Source organism: Hermetia illucens, chromosome 4, assembly GCF_905115235.1.
Source record: "Hermetia illucens chromosome 4, iHerIll2.2.curated.20191125, whole genome shotgun sequence".
NCBI classification, from domain to species: Eukaryota; Metazoa; Arthropoda; class Insecta; order Diptera; family Stratiomyidae; genus Hermetia; species Hermetia illucens.
In genome coordinates this window covers 37,578,490-37,595,996 of record NC_051852.1, presented here as the reverse complement: position 1 = coordinate 37,595,996, position 17,507 = coordinate 37,578,490, and the positions used below count along the sequence as shown (strand labels likewise).

The window sequence follows — 17,507 nt, the reverse complement described above, 5'->3', positions numbered from 1 at the left end:
AGGTGGAATTTTCAGACCCGATTATTAATAATCCGCTTTATGGGAGCTTTGTGCAGGCTATGTTTCATATTTCAAAAGACAGCAGAGGATTCTTCTAATAATATAAATGTCTCCATTTCCAAATTTCAGTCCTTTCATGGGCCATTTCATTTAGTATCAGATCGATAAAGTTACATGAAATGAAAGTTTTCGCTTGCGTTTAATCAACACTTCAGCTTTCCAAGTTCTCTATCGCTTTGCAGTTTCGCAGTACAGCTCCATATCAAGTTACTCACTGGACTGCATCGTAAAAGGGATGTTTATAGCACTTTAGATTAATCAGGAGATCAAAGGTACACCAGGTTTCATTAGTTATTTCTTTTAATTTGAATAGATATTTGCATACTTCATTTCTAGAAACAAGTTAGAAGGAATGTTGGAATGGGTCGCACGTCGTCTGTCGTTTTTCAACATCTTAATCGCGATTTGCTTTCTACATAGAGAACCGCCATCTAAAATGTTGGTGAAAGCATTTTGTCTGTAGAATCTTAAGCTTGTGTGAAGTTTCCAAATGGAGTAATGCTAATGACTTAGACTATAAAATAGAGATAATGACTTATTATCCTTAATTTGGAAGGAGATTCTCATCTCTATTTTCTATTGTATTTTAATGTCAATACTAATTCAAGGTATGTCTTGATGTTCGCGTCATGACTGAATAAACGAGTTACCCAACAGCTGAACTATTTTCTGAACAAAAAACTGAATCCAACCTGATTCCCATACTATGTATTCAACATTCTCTTATGCAATCTCATCACATGTAACCTTAAGATAAAAACCGAAGAAAAAGCATAACAAATCAAACACGATCCATTGCCATTGATCCCTTGTTTCGATTATTATTTATTACTGCATAATAACAAAACCAAATGCGAAATAAGTCATGCGCAGTGTGTATGCAAGTTGGCGCGTTTAGCGTGGGATGCATTTGTACGTATGAAAATGATGAATTACCTGCAGAGATAGAAAGACTGAAATAAGGTGGGAACTGTCACGACCCAACAGAATCAATAAGATATGCGAAAAACTATTGCAATCGCATGCATTACAGCGGGGCTGCGATACTGAGGAAACATGAAAGGTTAAGATGTGAAAACCAGTAAAAACGCTTCGTCTTACACGTACAATTGATGACAGAGTTATTAATGAATTGCTGTCAATAAGTATTATTGAGATGATCGGGTGAAATGATATTAAAGTTCGATACAATGAAGTGTATGTTACGTGATGAATCGGCTATTGTTAATATATCAGAGATACTGTGTCATTACAAAACTTCTTTTTTGTTCGAAAGAAAGATTTAAGGTAGAATTTCATTCAATTGAAACGGTTACAGTTAAAATCCCACTAAATTGTATCTAATAATTCCTTTCAAAATTAAAAACGAGCTAGAAGGCACTGATGCATAGGAGCCAAAAACAAAAACCAGAAGGGCAACTGTCACTTTGCAGCAAGTGACGCTATCCGATGACAAATGTGTTACTGAAAACTAATCATATAACGAAAAGAGACTGCGTCCGTGCGATGTACACTAACGACTCTTGAAGTTACCTCCAGATACCGTTAAAGCAAGGCGTAACAATGACAACCAGTAGTTCAAGGAAGACGTATGACACGTCGCTTATCGGTCCCCAAAGAAGAGGTTTATATTTCAGGTTAAAGTTGCATAAGCAGACAGGTCTTTATACAACCAATTCCTGCTGGTTACTGAAAACTGGTAGAGAAGAAGACCCTGGTGCTTACATTCAACAGGGCGGCCTTCTTCTCCGGCAATTTCAAAATATAAAACTACTTTTAAACAAAAAGTTTCGAAGTAAAGGGAACCATGGGAGTCCTAAATAATCAGTACCAGAAAACCACTTATGCAAACGCCTGAAAACCAGTAGAAAACACGACCTACTGGAGCCAAGTGCCCTCTTCAGATGAGGAGGATTGCATTCTCGCGATCCTTTTTGTTCGTTCTTTTTATTTATTTAATACTCTGCGACGGGGAACAAATTGATTGTTGTTTCTTCGTTAACAAGCACCGTTTGCGGAAGTTTTTCTGCACACATATAAAACACAAATGCTGAGGTTGGAATGGCATTTTGGTCATCCGAGAATTTTACGGGAGTTGATTAAAGGAACAGTTTTCACTTTATTTTCCAGGTTTAGCTCGCGAGCTGATTTTTTTCGTTAGACTGTCGCGAATTCCTTTGTTCGTTATCTCATTTTTAGATCCGGTGCGGCACACGCATCGTTATAGACATGTTAATTTTGTACCAATGACAACGTGAGGGATCAAATCGCTCAAAGGAAGGCAGGAGGCACAAAAAATAGTTATCATTCTGATGCGTGTAGTTCTTCTAAATAAAAATAAAACTAGGTAGCTTTCTCCTACTACAATATATTTTAATAGTTAGTAAATACGTATTTCTACTACTCTCTTCCTCAGTACTTAAGTACTGAAGAAGAGAGTAAGTAGCTCTCGAAATTAAAATATATTGCAGTAGGAGAAAGAGAGCTAGTTTTATTTTTATCTATATTTCACAGTTTAACAGTTGAGGGCGGACAATCAGTCACTGACGTACCTTTCCAAGCTTCTAGAACAGGACGAGAGAAGTGAAATAGAACGGCAATTCTCAGCAAGAGTGTGATCGCCACTTTTCTCAATGGGGATGATGGCAGTTTCTTTTCTCAGGCTAAGGAAAATAATTCTCTTCGGGATTTGTTGTTACAAAAAAGGAGAGGGGAAAGGGAATGGACCAATCAAAAAGAGTTTAAAAAGTCCGTCGTGACCAGAGTCGATATTGGCATCACGGTTGCCACTGATGTACTTGGCAAAGAAGGGGATACAGAGGAGAATGGCAGGAGACACGAGGCAGACTGGAAATAGTTGTGGTAGAAAAGAATAGGGAGGAGTGGGAGCCAAACCAAAGGAAAAGTAGCGGCAGAGCATATCGCAAAATAATTGGGAGGGAGTCAACACAGAAGCCAGAGAGTGGTCAGAAGTGTTTGAGATTTTCGCGCTTCAATGAGGCTTCAACACTGGCCAGATATTCTCTGCTAAACTTATGTATTAGCGATTTGACCGAGAAACGCCGTTTTTAAAAAAAAAAATGAAGTTACCATAGGTCCCAGAAGATAGGAACTTCACCGTGAACTAGACTGTATAAAAAAACAGAGGAAAAGGAGGCGTAACTAGGAAGAAGATCTAATAGAATGATATAGAAGGTGTTGAGTGCTTCGTCGCACGTTATTGGAGAGAGGAGGGGGGACGCAAATTCCACTGCAATGGAAGATGAACCGCGACCTTCCCTACGACAGCCTTGTGGTATAACCACTCAGCTTTCCGGACAGGATGGCCTTTACAATAACGAACTCGGCAACAACAACGCGATAACGATTTACGCATTTTATCATGGAATGTGCCCTCCCTGTACAGACCGAATGCTGCTTAGCAGCTAGCCGATACTCTATCTTAATATACAGCGCATATAAAAGTATTCCAAGAAATCCGCCGGAAAGGGAGCGATTTTCTGGAGAAGAACTACAGTCAACCATATGGGAGTAGGTTTCTTAGTCAGCCAAAAAATGAAACCCCATGTTATCGGCTTTGAGAATATATACGAGGCAGTTGAGCGGACCATCGAGGCCTGCTCCAAGAGTGATATCAAAATCATACTTGCAGATCTTAACAGTCAAATAGGGGCGGAGGCCGTATTCAGGCGAAATGTTGGCTCTCATAACATATATAAAGATACCAGTGATAACGGCGGATTATTCAGTTAGCAGTATCAAACGTTGGAACTACCTGTTTGGAAGTACCCGTTTCGCGCAGAAAGCGGTCCACATCCACACATGGGCTTCTCCGGACGGGACCGCTTTCAACCAAATTGACCAAGTGCTGATTGAATGCCAAAACCTCTCAACTTTTATGAACGTCAGAACATATAGGAGGCTAATATAGACTCGGATAACAAACTCGTTCGCCTGGTGCTCCGAGCTCGAATAACACCACCGCCTACAATCCTCTTTGACAACAAGGTGGAAGTGATTGAGGTGAAGCCATTCACAAGAAAACCCTCCGTAACACATATAAGGGTAAAATGGATGCCGTGATAACCGCAGCTAACAGATGTCCTGGAGATGAAGCGTTAACAAATAATCTACACAACCACCTGAAGATCATTATCATTCATGCGGCCACAAACATCCATGACCCCAGACGGAAAAAATGCCGGAACTGCTGATTCGACGACGGATGTAAGCTTGCAACGGAACGGAAGAATGCTGCATACCGGCCAATGCTGAAATCTCACATATCACGAAGTGACCCCACAGACGGGATAAGGAAGACTGAGAGGACCAACAAGTCTGTGAATTCGATAAGCCCAGGGGGCAATCGCACCAGGTGCGCAAGTATTACCAACAAGTCAGCAAGATGAAGCCTTACACCTCGATACTCTCCTAGACAAAGAGGGAAATTTGATTTCCGACAGAATTCATATATTGGAGCGATGGGTTGAGTACTTTAATGAACTACTCAACATTCAAGATATCGGCGAGCTAGAGGTCCCGCCAATAATGGAAGAAACAGGAATAGTTTGTGCAATTCACGGGCTTAAAAACCATAAGTCACCAAAAGCCGATGGAATCACAATCGAATTGGTTAAATATGGAGGCGATCAATTACACCAAGCGCTTCATCAACTGATGCTCAAGTTCTGGGACAGCGAATCAACGCCTGACGACTGGCAAAGAGGCAATATGTGTCGCATATACAAAACGGGAGATAACACCCACTGCAACAATTATAGAGCTATCACATTGCTGAGTACCATCTATCAGATAATCTCCGCTATCTTGCTAGGCCGGATAACCCCATACGCTCAGAACATCATTGGCCCATACCAAAGAGGCTTCACTCCAAGCAAATCAACAACAGATCAGACTTTCTCTCTGCGGCAAGCCATGGAAAAACTGTTGGAATATGGACATCAGTGGCCCCATCTCTTCATCGACTTTAAAGCCGCCTATGATAGCTTAGCCAGGGTAAAACTTTACACGGCCATGAGAGAATTCGGTATCCCGACGAAATTAATAAGACTGACTAGGCTGACCCTGACCAATGTGCGAGGCCAGATAAAAGCAGTATGATTGCTCTCAAGACCATTCGACATCAACAACGGTCTACGGCAAGGGGATGCCCTATCATGCGTCCTCTTTAACCTGGCCCTGGAAAAAGTGGTCCGTGATGGCGGAATGAATGCGAGGGATACGATCCTCTTTAATTCCACCCACCTAATGACCCACGCTGTCGATATCGACATCATTGGAAGAACGACTCGAAACGTACAAACTACCTTCATCCAGATCGAGCAAGCGGCGCGAGATCTTGGGCAACACATCAATGAAAACAAAACAAAATATATGGTGGCAACGTCAGCATCAAAAATCAACCGACCAACAACATGAGACCGCACTAGTCAAATGGGTAGAATAAAGATAGGAGGCTACAACTTTGAGGCCGTTGATCATTTCTCCTATCTAGAATCAAAAATCACAACCGATAACAGCTAAGACATTGAAATCCGCGCACGGTTACTGGTTGGGAACAGAGACTATTTCAGCTTACAAAAACTGTTTCGCTTGAAACGTCATACCATAGGGTCAAAGCTTTTACTGTACAAGACATGATCTTGCCAATCCTTATGTATACCTTGGAGAATTGGGTTCTTAGCAATGAAAATCGCGAATTCTTACCCATGTTCGAGAGAAGAATCCTTCGAAGAATTTTTGCCCCTTACATGAGGGTGGACGATTCCGTAGCCTACATAACGACGAAATCTATGAGCGATACCATGACCGTCTGGTTGTGGATAAAATCCGGGTCAATAGGTTACGGTGGGCGGGTCACTTAATCCGTATAGATGAGGATGACCCAGCCCGGAAAGTCTGTAAGGGCAATAACTATGGTAGAAAAAGAAGACGAGGCAGACGCTGCCTGAGATGGAGCGATGGCGAAGGCCAGGACGTCAGGCAGCTTTCAGCGATATCGAATTGATTAACCTCCTTATTATGTACCTTATTAAGGTAGGCCTACACCGGATACCTGTTGCTGCGCCCTTGATGATGATAGGTTCCACCCAGTTGCCACTTTCAGTTGCAACAGGCAAGACCCAAGACGTTTAATGACGTAACGAATAGGAATGAAAAAAAACCTGGCAACCTTTCCAAACTGGTTAACATGGGGATTGTGCCACTTTGAATGCCTCCTTTGATGAGCTTCCTATAGGGACTGATGGAACTGATCTTTCCTGGAAATTTTCTAGCTAGGATAAGCTCGGCTGTAATGATTGAGAGATTTTAACTGTAAGCGGTCCTTTTGACGCCCTAATCTCAGACTCATTAAATACCTTTCTTTGGGCCCTGCTGTAACTCTCCAGTTGTTCTTTCTATCTTTTTATTTCTTGGATTTCATATCTCTTCAACTGTTATCACTTTTGTAGACCATAAAGGAAAGAAAAATATTGGCCATCAGATAAACTTTGGTAAAAGGTTCGTTAAAAACAAACAGAATTCGAAAAAGATTTATGCAAAAACTATAGGCATTAGGTTTTCGTTAGGAAGTAAAAGGCTACTCACATAATCGGTCCGATTCCCCATTTTAGCCCAAATGACTCATTCTTTTCCATTTAAATTATTTCTCTTATCAAGACAAACATACTTTCAGACAAAATTAGGCAAATGAACGTATAACAATATTTACCAATTAGAGCAGCCAAAAGTATCTCCCAATCTCAAATTTCTATCTGATTGAGAAGCTCGTATTTCTGTCACCCAATTCTGCATCACACTCCGAATTCCTTGTCTGACTCTCGGTTAAGCGATGAAGAACAGAATGGCAGCCTCAGCAAGAAAAAAAAGAAAAGCAGAAACAAAAACTGAGATTCAAACAATTTCAATTCATTAAATCGTTTTAATATTGTTGATTAGCTTCAATTAGCTGAGATTGAGTTATCGACATTCTTTCGTGTTAAGATGGTCCCAATTCGTTGCTGTTGACTGAGAAGAAAGTCTACATGTTAAGTGGTTTCCTTGTGCTTTGATGGCTTTTAAGTCCAATCAAAAGTATGATAATGAACGCTGAAATGTAGATAAAGATATTGTCGCTGAGTTAAGATTTTGCAATCGAATTTGACTTCTAAATGTGCCCCCCCCCTGCTCTGTAAGCATTTCAAATACCCATGAATGTCTTCAGCAACTAAATGTACTTACCTTACGCCCCCATGAGATATAGTGCTAATAACGCAAGATCTAATGTATTCCTATTTGCATACTATTCAAAATATTGAATAATTCAGCATAAATTACTGTTTGCCATGCTTCCTTGCTTCCTCCCTCCGTGCAAATTCTATGCCACTTACTTCAGCTAACTTCCAAGCAATTAGATGCAAATTGGCTGTCTAAATAAGTGTGCGACCTAAAACTCCGCAAAAGGACAAGCATAGCTGCTAGCTTGCCAGCTTGCTTGCTTGTTTGCTGTTTACCTGTCTACCTGACGTACCTCCATGTAGGAGTTTGACACCTTCAACCAGCGAAAATTAATACTTGAAGCGTTTCAAACGTGTCGTTTGAAAAGTGTTTCTCGTGTAATTTTTATTAATAAAACATTTCATTGCGGATATTATGTGTGGGCGCATCTTCTTCCATTTTGCAATTTGCAGTTCTCCCAAAGACAACGGCCACATGGTAGTGGTAGTGGATGCAATTTATCCGGCACTTTAATTTGCATCAAGTGCATGGTGTCTACAATGGGAGTTTGTTTTTCATTGCGCACATTTTCGCATTATGCAGAAAACAACCGGGAATGGGAAAAGTGCTTTTAGTTAGTAAATGGTGTTTGGGATGCAGCCCGGGGAACGTTTAAAGTCATCCAAAGTACAGGAAATTGGAGGCCAGCAAGTCCAGAAGACGCTCAGCTTCCCCCAACGAATTGAGGAATCGTCTATTTAGATGCCTTGAGTATGCTGCTTCCAATAGGAACCAGCATCAGCGTATCTTATTATGTCTTTACTCACTAACAGAACTTTCCACCTCACCGCCAAATTAAGCTTCTATAAGATACATTAGGAACTGAAAACTCATTATATTTACCTTTCCTTCCTCTCATTGAGTTGAAGGCTAGGAATATCCAAACGAACATTATCCCGAACAATTTAACACCAAGTTCCTCTACTTTTATGCTGCAAGGACATGTTCATAGCAGGGTCTGAATGTAGCATGGGAAAAATCTGGGAAACCTGATTTATACTTTTCTTTCCGTTATTTCATGCTGGGAATAGAACATTGAATCGGAATAGGAGGAAGCAGAAAGTACGGAAAAATAACATTTTACGGCTCTTGGAAACATTGACATTGTCATCATCATCATCGTTTCCCATCTGAAACAGGATGAAAATATAAACTTGTGCTTTTAGAGAAAGGTCAAGACTATCTTTCTCTCTGTAAAAGGTAGAGTAATTAAAATAATCATAGAAGTGCTTTTGAATCGTAAATAAATATAACTACTATCATTCCGAGATGGAAGTTGCAGCAGAAAATATTTTTCCTAAGCCTCGAAAATTATCTTTAAGGGGAAGGACACGTGTACGTTTGTGTTTGGACGACTAATTGCTATGACCCTGAGGGTAAAAAAAGCTCTGACTGGATACATCGTAGAAAACCTTGAGGATTAAGATACAGGCAAGACCGGAGAGCAGATTTGGTTCAAGGATCTTTGTATGGTTTTCAAGCTATCATGGCAGTTATTAAGTTCTCCTGCATTCAAATTTAAAACTTCAGGTGGTTTGAGAATTAACTGTTTCTCGATATATTGCCTACTTCTCTCACATAAAAACGACCACTTTAATATTCAACGAAATAAAGGTTCCTTCTGCCTGAAGGATCTGAATACATTGATATCTGCGGCAGCTTCTCTGACCCTGACCAGCACAATAACAAGTTCCCTTTTGGCACAGCGTACATTATATTGACCTTCTCGGGATTTTGGACGGTATAGTAGTTGAGTATGTCACGCTCGTCATCGTTCATTGCATTAATTAATCCACTTTGATGATTCTATTAGCAGTCATACCTTGTGATGATCTTTTGGAACATGGCTGATGACATGCCTAGCACCCGAGAAAAGGGCAACTTTAATGGCGGTCCAATGCTTATCCGTTTTCTCAGGCGGGTTTTCAAAATCTTTGTCACTGCCGAGTGACAGCTGGATCATATGAGCGGTCGAAATTGAACTTAGGGGTCGCCCTGCGAGATGCCCTGTAAGCGACCATTAGATGGTGATCCCTTTCGAGGCCGATGTCAGCGCCTTTCTTGTTACGTACATCCGATTCTAATGCTGATCGGATTGTAGTCAATTCGATTGCTTGTACGGTGTAAGTCATTTGAAACCGAACTGACCATAAGGTCAGCTCGAATAATCTACCACCAATAATGAGCGGAGGGGACCCGCAAAAGTCCACAAATCTCCCACCATTGTCGTTGTGGTCGCCAAGAGCGCGTTTCACCATCACATGCCCGAGAAAATTATTGTCAGAGCCCACTTTGGTATTCAGATCCTTATCCAAAACTTTGTTAACGTTTCAGTGGCAGTAAAGTTTCGAAATTTGCAGGTAACAAAGTGGCACATTATGGCTTAAGGACAGAAAACAAAAATGTTCAGCTCCCAGAGGACTAACATCTCAACACCGACTTTGAAAAATGACAATCATCACAGGCACCTCCCAGAAAACGTCTCCAAAAAATATCCATCTTCTTTCTTAAAAAACCGGGAAATGGCATTGGAACTAAAACCCATCTCCTGAAGAACAAAGCAAACCTCTTCCGCTACATTTTTTCCGTCGAAGGATGCCACCAATCATTCATGGCCCGTACTCCGACCAGAACATCACTTAGGAACTGAAGATCCAAGGGCCTTCGTCCCCTACCTACTAATACCCTAGTCACCGTCGTCGGAAGACTCAGAGCAAGAGCAAACAAGGACTCTTCTTTGAAAACTCAGATACGAGGAAGGACGGTCACCGGTGTCACCGCAGTCACTATGTTTGATTGGTATATATGGCTCACGAGCAGTGGTCACCACCGGAGGAGCCGCAGAATTTAACTTCATTTATCACTGGGAAGAAAGTGAACCCTGGTGAAGCACCTCCAAAACCCACGACCAATCTCTGGCTGGGATGCTGTTAAAGGCACCTTATTTATGTCACAATGAAACCTGAAGAGTGTTCCATCTTATATCTTATGCATGTAGCAGGGGATAGTACGGCAATTCTCTGCTATCCTACTTCAAGGATTTGCTGGCAAGAGATCTTTAATGTCACCTTATTTACCGACAACGGGATCTTCAGGTTGAAAAATTTGGGAGTGTCCAACCAGAGAACTTTTTCAGAACACGACTGAACGCTCTTCGATCTGAACCTTTAAGTAAAGATTCCCAAACCTTTTAAGGATCCAAAGGGAACTCAATGAAATGAGTCTGGTCAGATTATCAGAACTGAACTTTTCAACACTTATTAGTAGCATTTGCATTGCAGACAAACTGGAGTTAAAAGTTAGGACTTTAGAGAAGGCAATGGAAGTCACCTCTAAGGTTTCGTGTCCTGTTCCTGTAAAACGTAACAAAAAAGGGCGCTACCATAGTTTTGGGGCGAAGGCCTATCTAATCTCACAAAGACAACAAGCGTCGTCTTTAACATCTGCCACAGGCATAAATACTAGTAAACCATACAAAGATTTGCTGCAAGTTTACCATCTGCACAGCACTAAGTGTGATGATAATGAGTTTGAAACACATTCTTGCTGAAAATTAAGCCTATGGGTATGCCCTGTACTCCACAAAGGCGGGAATAGAAGACACAAACCACTTTAACAAACTACAGATCATTTCGAAACAATGTGCGAAGTTTAGATCTCGGTATTATCTGCTCTTCGCTGGTTTCGAGAAAACTTTGAACCGCATCAACAAGGAATATAGCTGGAATACTTTTCTAGGCGGGGCATCCTAAAACAGCTAATAGTTATTATACGAAATATAAGCGATGTAGGTATGATGGTCAAAATGTCATGTGGTGGGTGCATCGAGGCAAAATGCTGAGTTCACTAGGGTTATTAGTCTAACCGGACATCCCATTCTTCATGTCTGCACTAATGGGAAGAGCATTAAGGCGTTGATCATTTTTTATTTCCAGCAAGCCAGAGGCGGCGGAGGAGTCGCTGTTTTGTTTATAACCTGAAAATGAAGCTATCTCAGCACTCACATCAAGTTAAGGCTACTCCGTGTTAATGTTCGTTTTATATCATTGTATGAGAATTGGTTATGGAAAATTATCGTCACTATTACTCAAAAGCACCAAATCTTGCATAGTGCTATCAGGGTACTTTTACAATTCCGAATGAAGTTCATCAGCTTACGGGCTAAATATCCGTAAACGAGATAAGGCGGAAGTGGCAGTGTATTGGTCACATATTGCGATAGGTTGGTAAATCCAATAATGGCTATATTATGCAATGTAATTCACAAGTTCGCGAAGGGGGAAAGAGGGAGTTGAAGCAAATTTTAAAAAACGCCAATAGCGAGTGGGTGTCGCTAACACGCTACGTCTGAAAAACATCGTCTGGTGAGAATTTCCAGCTACTAGCTCGGAAATCATGCAGTGCCCATCGCCAGAAAACCTTAGAAAGGATTTCTCGTAAGAAACAGTCAGCTGAACCATAAACAACTTCTCACTATATGAATCTATTGGCCCAAATTGAAAAGCTGCATGCTTCTGCGAGACAGGGTTGCTCCGTGGCTGCGGAGGTCTATCGGAATTCTGTTGCATTCGGACATAACATGCAGACAAACCTATCAGTACGCGAAGAGCTTTAGGTCGATCAGTTTTAATTCCTTTGTAATGAAAACACCAGGATGCATCCTTGACGACTCTCTTCAACTAGAGAGAGATGAAGCTATGGATATTGCTCTTCACGAGATAAGTGTTATAATTGGACAAACATTATACCACAAGCGATACACCTAAGATGCCTTCTTGCACTTACAACATTCAACAATGTCAGTTCCAAAGGCGTTCAGGAAGCGCTAACCAGAATAGGGTTGGAAGCATGTCTTACGCATCGGATATCAATGCTAGGAATCAGGATAATCCTAGCATATCTAGGAGGTAACCACTTAGAAGGATTGTGAGTAGAGGTACATCACTCTACGACATCCTGGCTAATAATTATGAATGAAATCTTAAGCAAATTCAACGTAGTTAGAATGAAGGTAGGTAGCGTACGCCAACGATGGGATTATATTCCCATTGGTGCAGTTTCCCACAGTTGGAATTTTGGAAATATTTTGGAATGGAATTTTGCAAATATACAACCGACTTATCCTCACCAATGATTCTGTTGGTGTGATATGGTGAAAAGGGAATACAAAAAAGCCAAGCTTAACAGGATCCAACAAACCAGGCACTATTAGCAATATATTCCTGCACCGCCTTCCACTCGATTGCCTCGGCGAATATATTGTGTCATGCAGTGCTGTCAAACTGCAGATGTTAGGATAATGGAGCGAGGCTTCATGGCCATAATAATACTTTAGATCTGTCGTTAAAAAGATTTCGACCACCTTCAGATTACGCTTCATGTAGGCTTAACTTCAAAAGAAATTTTGCTATGGGATTCCTAACCAGCGCGCAATGGAATACCGAAGATTTGCTGCAAGGCTATCTCATCGTATTTTTGAATGACGGATCAAAAATGAATCTGGAGTTTGAGCCGGAACTTCCTCTGAAAAACATATTTGAACCGTTCAGAATTCTATGGCATGCTGAAAGAAATACAGCTACATTCAAGCCATAATCAAAGCTTTACAGCCTACCGTGGCATCTTTCAAACTACAGGGACAAACAGAACACTCTGGACGATTCGCTCAGAGTCCCTCCCCTCTGAATTCCCGGAATATAAGGGAGACGCGTAGGCCGACAAGCTGACAAGAAATCCAACTTTTGAATGCCCGGGCGGACACACTTTCTGTCTCACTGAGTGTTGTAAGGAGCACACATTCACCAGCGTTCGTAACGTTCGAAAAGTTTCTCATTTTGTATGGTTCTCCCTACCTTTAACGTATAGACAACCATACCCCAATAATTTTCTAATAAGCAAGAAGATTATACCAAATTCAAATATAAACATTCTTGCGGAATAAGTAACCGCAAATTCAAATTCATACTAGACATTGAATTCTTCAATCATCCATCCTCTTAACGACACCTGATTTCAGGAACGTCAAATTATTGCTTATTGAAGAATCTGTAAGATCTACAGTACTCCTGGTAGAGCTACATGATATTATAGAAGTGTACTACTCCTTTTTAAAGGTGTATAAAACAAAACCTTATTAAAATCGGTTTACTGTCCGTCTGTCTGTCACACATATTATCTCATAAATGATTACTCCAATTGATATGAAATTTGATAAAAAGTTGGGATCTGTGAATCCCATTGTATGCAATGAATAATATAGTTTGAATTTAAGGGGAGATCCCCATACATGCAAAAGGGAAATGTACATTTTTTTCCCACCGTGTATAGTCATATCGGATATAAGAGCCGGAAGGGGGAAGAATGCGGGGGTTCGAAAGAGGTTAATTACTTTAAGGACCTATTCTCAGAAACTCCCCAACCCAAACATCAGAAAAAGAATATGGTGGTCCATGCACATGGTATATAGGCCCCAAAATACTCTTCAAGCCGATCATGTTAAAATTGAGTTAGTAATAGTTTATTACCGTATTCACTATAAGTATATTTTTTAGAAGTTTCTTGCGAATCTCCATAAGTTTACACTAGAATCATGCAGTAATAAAGGATATACTAAAGAGAACGATATTACCAAGTTTGGTGAAACTCGGACTGTTACTAACAGAGTTATAAGTGGCCAAAGTTGTCACTTTTACACAAATTTATTGCATTCTAAGATAAAGCACAGATAGGGCAAATCCTTACTAAATGCTTATATAAGCCATTCACAAAACCTTTCATACCTGACGCGTTTAGCTTCCGGTTTCCCGATTTGTTCATGCCTAACTGCACCGAAAAAGAGATCATTTCCTTTTAATTCTCTGAACGAACTGAAAAACTTGGCGAGAGGGGTTGAGAGTAGTAGAACTGAGTTTTGAGAGACAAATTTCTCTCTTTCTCTCTCTCTCTTCAGGAGAATAATATAAACGATTAGAATTTTTCAAAGTAACACCCTTCCACGTATGCTGCCAACGAAATTTTATGTTATCATACGCCTCCTGGAGCACCTGGACAGGAATGCTGTTTTGCTCCCTTGTCATGGCCTATTAAACCGCCCATACCGAGCCGTGATGATCCCCCATTAGCAACGATTTTATCGTCGAGAATAGGAAAAAGTTTGGCGGGGTCACTACATTGTTTAAAAAATTGACATCCTCATCCACGTGATAAAGAAAATCCTGCTAGATCACTTTTCGGTTGACCTTTTGCTCCTCTAAAAACACGTCATTCTGATACTCACCCTACGATCAATGTTTAGCAAATTTTTGTCGGTTTCTTTGATCCAATGGCGTCCAGAGCAATCGTCGTTTTCCACTATTTCACTATCATCTCGGAATAGCTTGTCACTAAAAAACACCCGATTTCGCAGCATCACTGTAGGTGTCCCTAATCATGATGTCAGTCCCTTTGGCCGTTCTACCAAATATGATCCTGCATTGCCGCTTCAGTAAACGGTTCATGATTCTACGTCACGAGGCGTTCCGAAAGGGATTCACAATATAACGGCCGAGAGCCGACGATTCCTTACTCTTTTTTTCGCTTTCTATCACGGAGTATCATCCCACAAATATTTTCCATTATATCACATCTAAACCAATATATCTCTTTACGTTAGATGAAAAAAATTCCCCTGCGAGAAATATCATCATATTACTTACCTATACCGGCTATTAAAAAATGACTGTAATGCGAACAAAATCAACCGCATTCAGGGCTTCTGTTCATTTGAAAATGTCTACAGGTTAGACACGATTGCAACTTGCAAACCCAGAACAGAATATCAAGGGGCTTTATGACTTCCAGATACCGCATTGGAAGGGCATGCCCTGTCATAAGCGCTGAAGTGAAGGCGTTAGCGCTAAATGAATCAAGGGATCCGGATGTAAAGCAACTGAGGATTTCTGGAAATGAAAAAAAAAATAATAGATCGGATTACCATGGACCTAGTTTTACAATGATACAAGATTACATGGAATTCACCTCAATACCATCCGGTCTAGGCCTGCCATAATAAGGAACTCCAGGCAATTCGATATCCCTAGGCAGGGTCTGCCTCGTCTGCTTTTTCTACCATAGATATTGGCCTTATAGACTTTCCGGGCTGTATCATCCTCATCCATACGGATTAAGTGACCCGCCCATCGCAACCTATTGAGCCGGATGTTAGATGACATAGATTTCGTCGTTATAGAGGCTGAGGAAGCGTTCATCCTCATTTAGGCGGCAAAAATTCTTCGGAGAATTCTTTTCGCGAACACGACCAAGAGTTTGCAATTTTTCTTGCTAAGAACCCAAGTCTCCGAGGGCTGACAAAACCATTGTCTTGTACAGTAAAAGCTTTGATGTTTTGAACGAAACAATTTTTCTAAGCTGAATAGGCTCTGTTGGCTACCAACAGCCGTGCGCGGATTTCATCGTCGTAGCTGTTATCGGTTATTAATTCACCTACCCCACTTTAACTCCTACCAGAAGCGAAGAATTTTGCGAAACAACGTTACACTTTACCTCAAGAAGCAGGACATGAAGACTCTAGCACGACGGCAAACGGGGTGAGGAAGAAAAGGCGACGAACCTGCATTTTATATAAAACTGCTCGAATTTTCCAGGCATAATATGAAGATGCGTTGATAGTATTCTCTTGAACAAAGAATTTTCACAATCTCTGATTTTATCTGTGATCTGTCCGATAATATACAACTCCGCAATTAACATGGAAACACGCAAGCCTCAATCTTTGGTTGATATTATTCTAATGCGAGATTAATGTAGCAAATCTAGCTAAGCATTGGATGCCTCTATTGAAATCAAGTTTGTCATGTATCCAGACTCTACGCAGTCACATTCGATAGCGCCAAAACTAGCGCCGAGTGCGTAAAATACTTTGAAAGAGAAAACTTAAGAGCATTTTACTTACAATCGCTAGGATTTCGGCCGGTAGATAGAGACGTTCTTACGAAGATTTGCTAATATAAATCTAATATTGAGGAACATAATATACACAATTCCTGCTAGTCACCTCATGCGTTACCACTCACCGTCTACTAGCATTAATCCGGTTTTTGGTTCCATGAGTGATTTTTTCGTGTGACTATACCTGAACCACAATGCTGCTACGTTATGCTATAATTTAATTGAATAAATTTAAATTTAATGAGGCCATTTTCAAATCTGAGTTATTCGAGTTGCATAGAGTATCACAGCGTTTTCGTGGTGTAGTGGTTATCACATCCGCCTAACACGCGGAAGGTCCCCGGTTCGATCCCGGGCGAAAACATTATTTTGAATGGCGGTAGAATCAAATGGACCTTTGCTTACCACCAAAACTACTTCCAGTATGAATAAAAGAAGCTTAAAAACGACATTTCATTAGATACAGGAAAGTTGTAAGTCACCTGATAGCGTTAGTTTGGAGGGAAATCTAATGTGGCGCTGGAAGTCTCTTCTTAGATGCTACCGACATAGACCCTCTGACGGGCTCCTTCAGTCTTTTGCCAGTGCATGAGAATCAACGGAGTTCTTTGTAAATTTATAGGCAATCCTGACTGCATCCACTTGATGACAGACCAGACCAATGGGAAGACACTGTCTCCCACGTTTTTGATTCAAGGACACCCCCTTTTCTCATAGCATTTCTATAACAAACGTGGGGTAACAATTTCCTCTAGGGAAGACAGTGTCTCTACAGTTGGTCGGGTCAGTCATCAAATAGATGCGGACCTGCCATTCAATCCTAAAAAAATAACTCTCGCTTCAGCTGCCTTAGATCTGAATGAGGCAATTTCCGGCCCGAATATAATTCACACCCAAGAGGGTGACCACTTCCATCACGCGAAAGTCACCGTCTGATGAGTTGCCCCTACACTGGATGAAACTGTTAGCTCCCATTTTTGATAGGTATTTATTTTTTTCATTTATTTAGTAGAGAGCTGCAGAATCAAAACCCGGCTATCCGTAATAACCAAGAAGTTTCAACTTCGGCATTTACAATTGCGGGACTGCCCGGAACCCAGAAGAAAAAACCCAGACTCTTAACAAAAAACAAGAATACAGAAATCAAGTCAAATCAGCATCGTTACCAGGCAGCCCACATCATTTACAAATGTTTTCACAACGCTCATATTTCTTCCTTTGAT

The 17,507-nt window shown here is 40.9% G+C and overlaps 1 protein-coding gene and 1 non-coding gene across 2 annotated transcripts in view; one reads left to right on the top strand and one right to left on the bottom strand.

Moving 5' to 3' along the window:
- LOC119655183 (cytospin-A-like) overlaps positions 1–17,507 on the bottom strand; it is a 498,871-nt gene that overhangs the window by 305,770 nt on the left and 175,594 nt on the right. The gene's annotated exons all lie outside the window — the stretch shown is intronic.
- On the top strand, positions 16,576–16,648 carry Trnav-aac. Its single transcript has one exon. It is a non-coding gene; the product is annotated as a tRNA-Val (tRNA).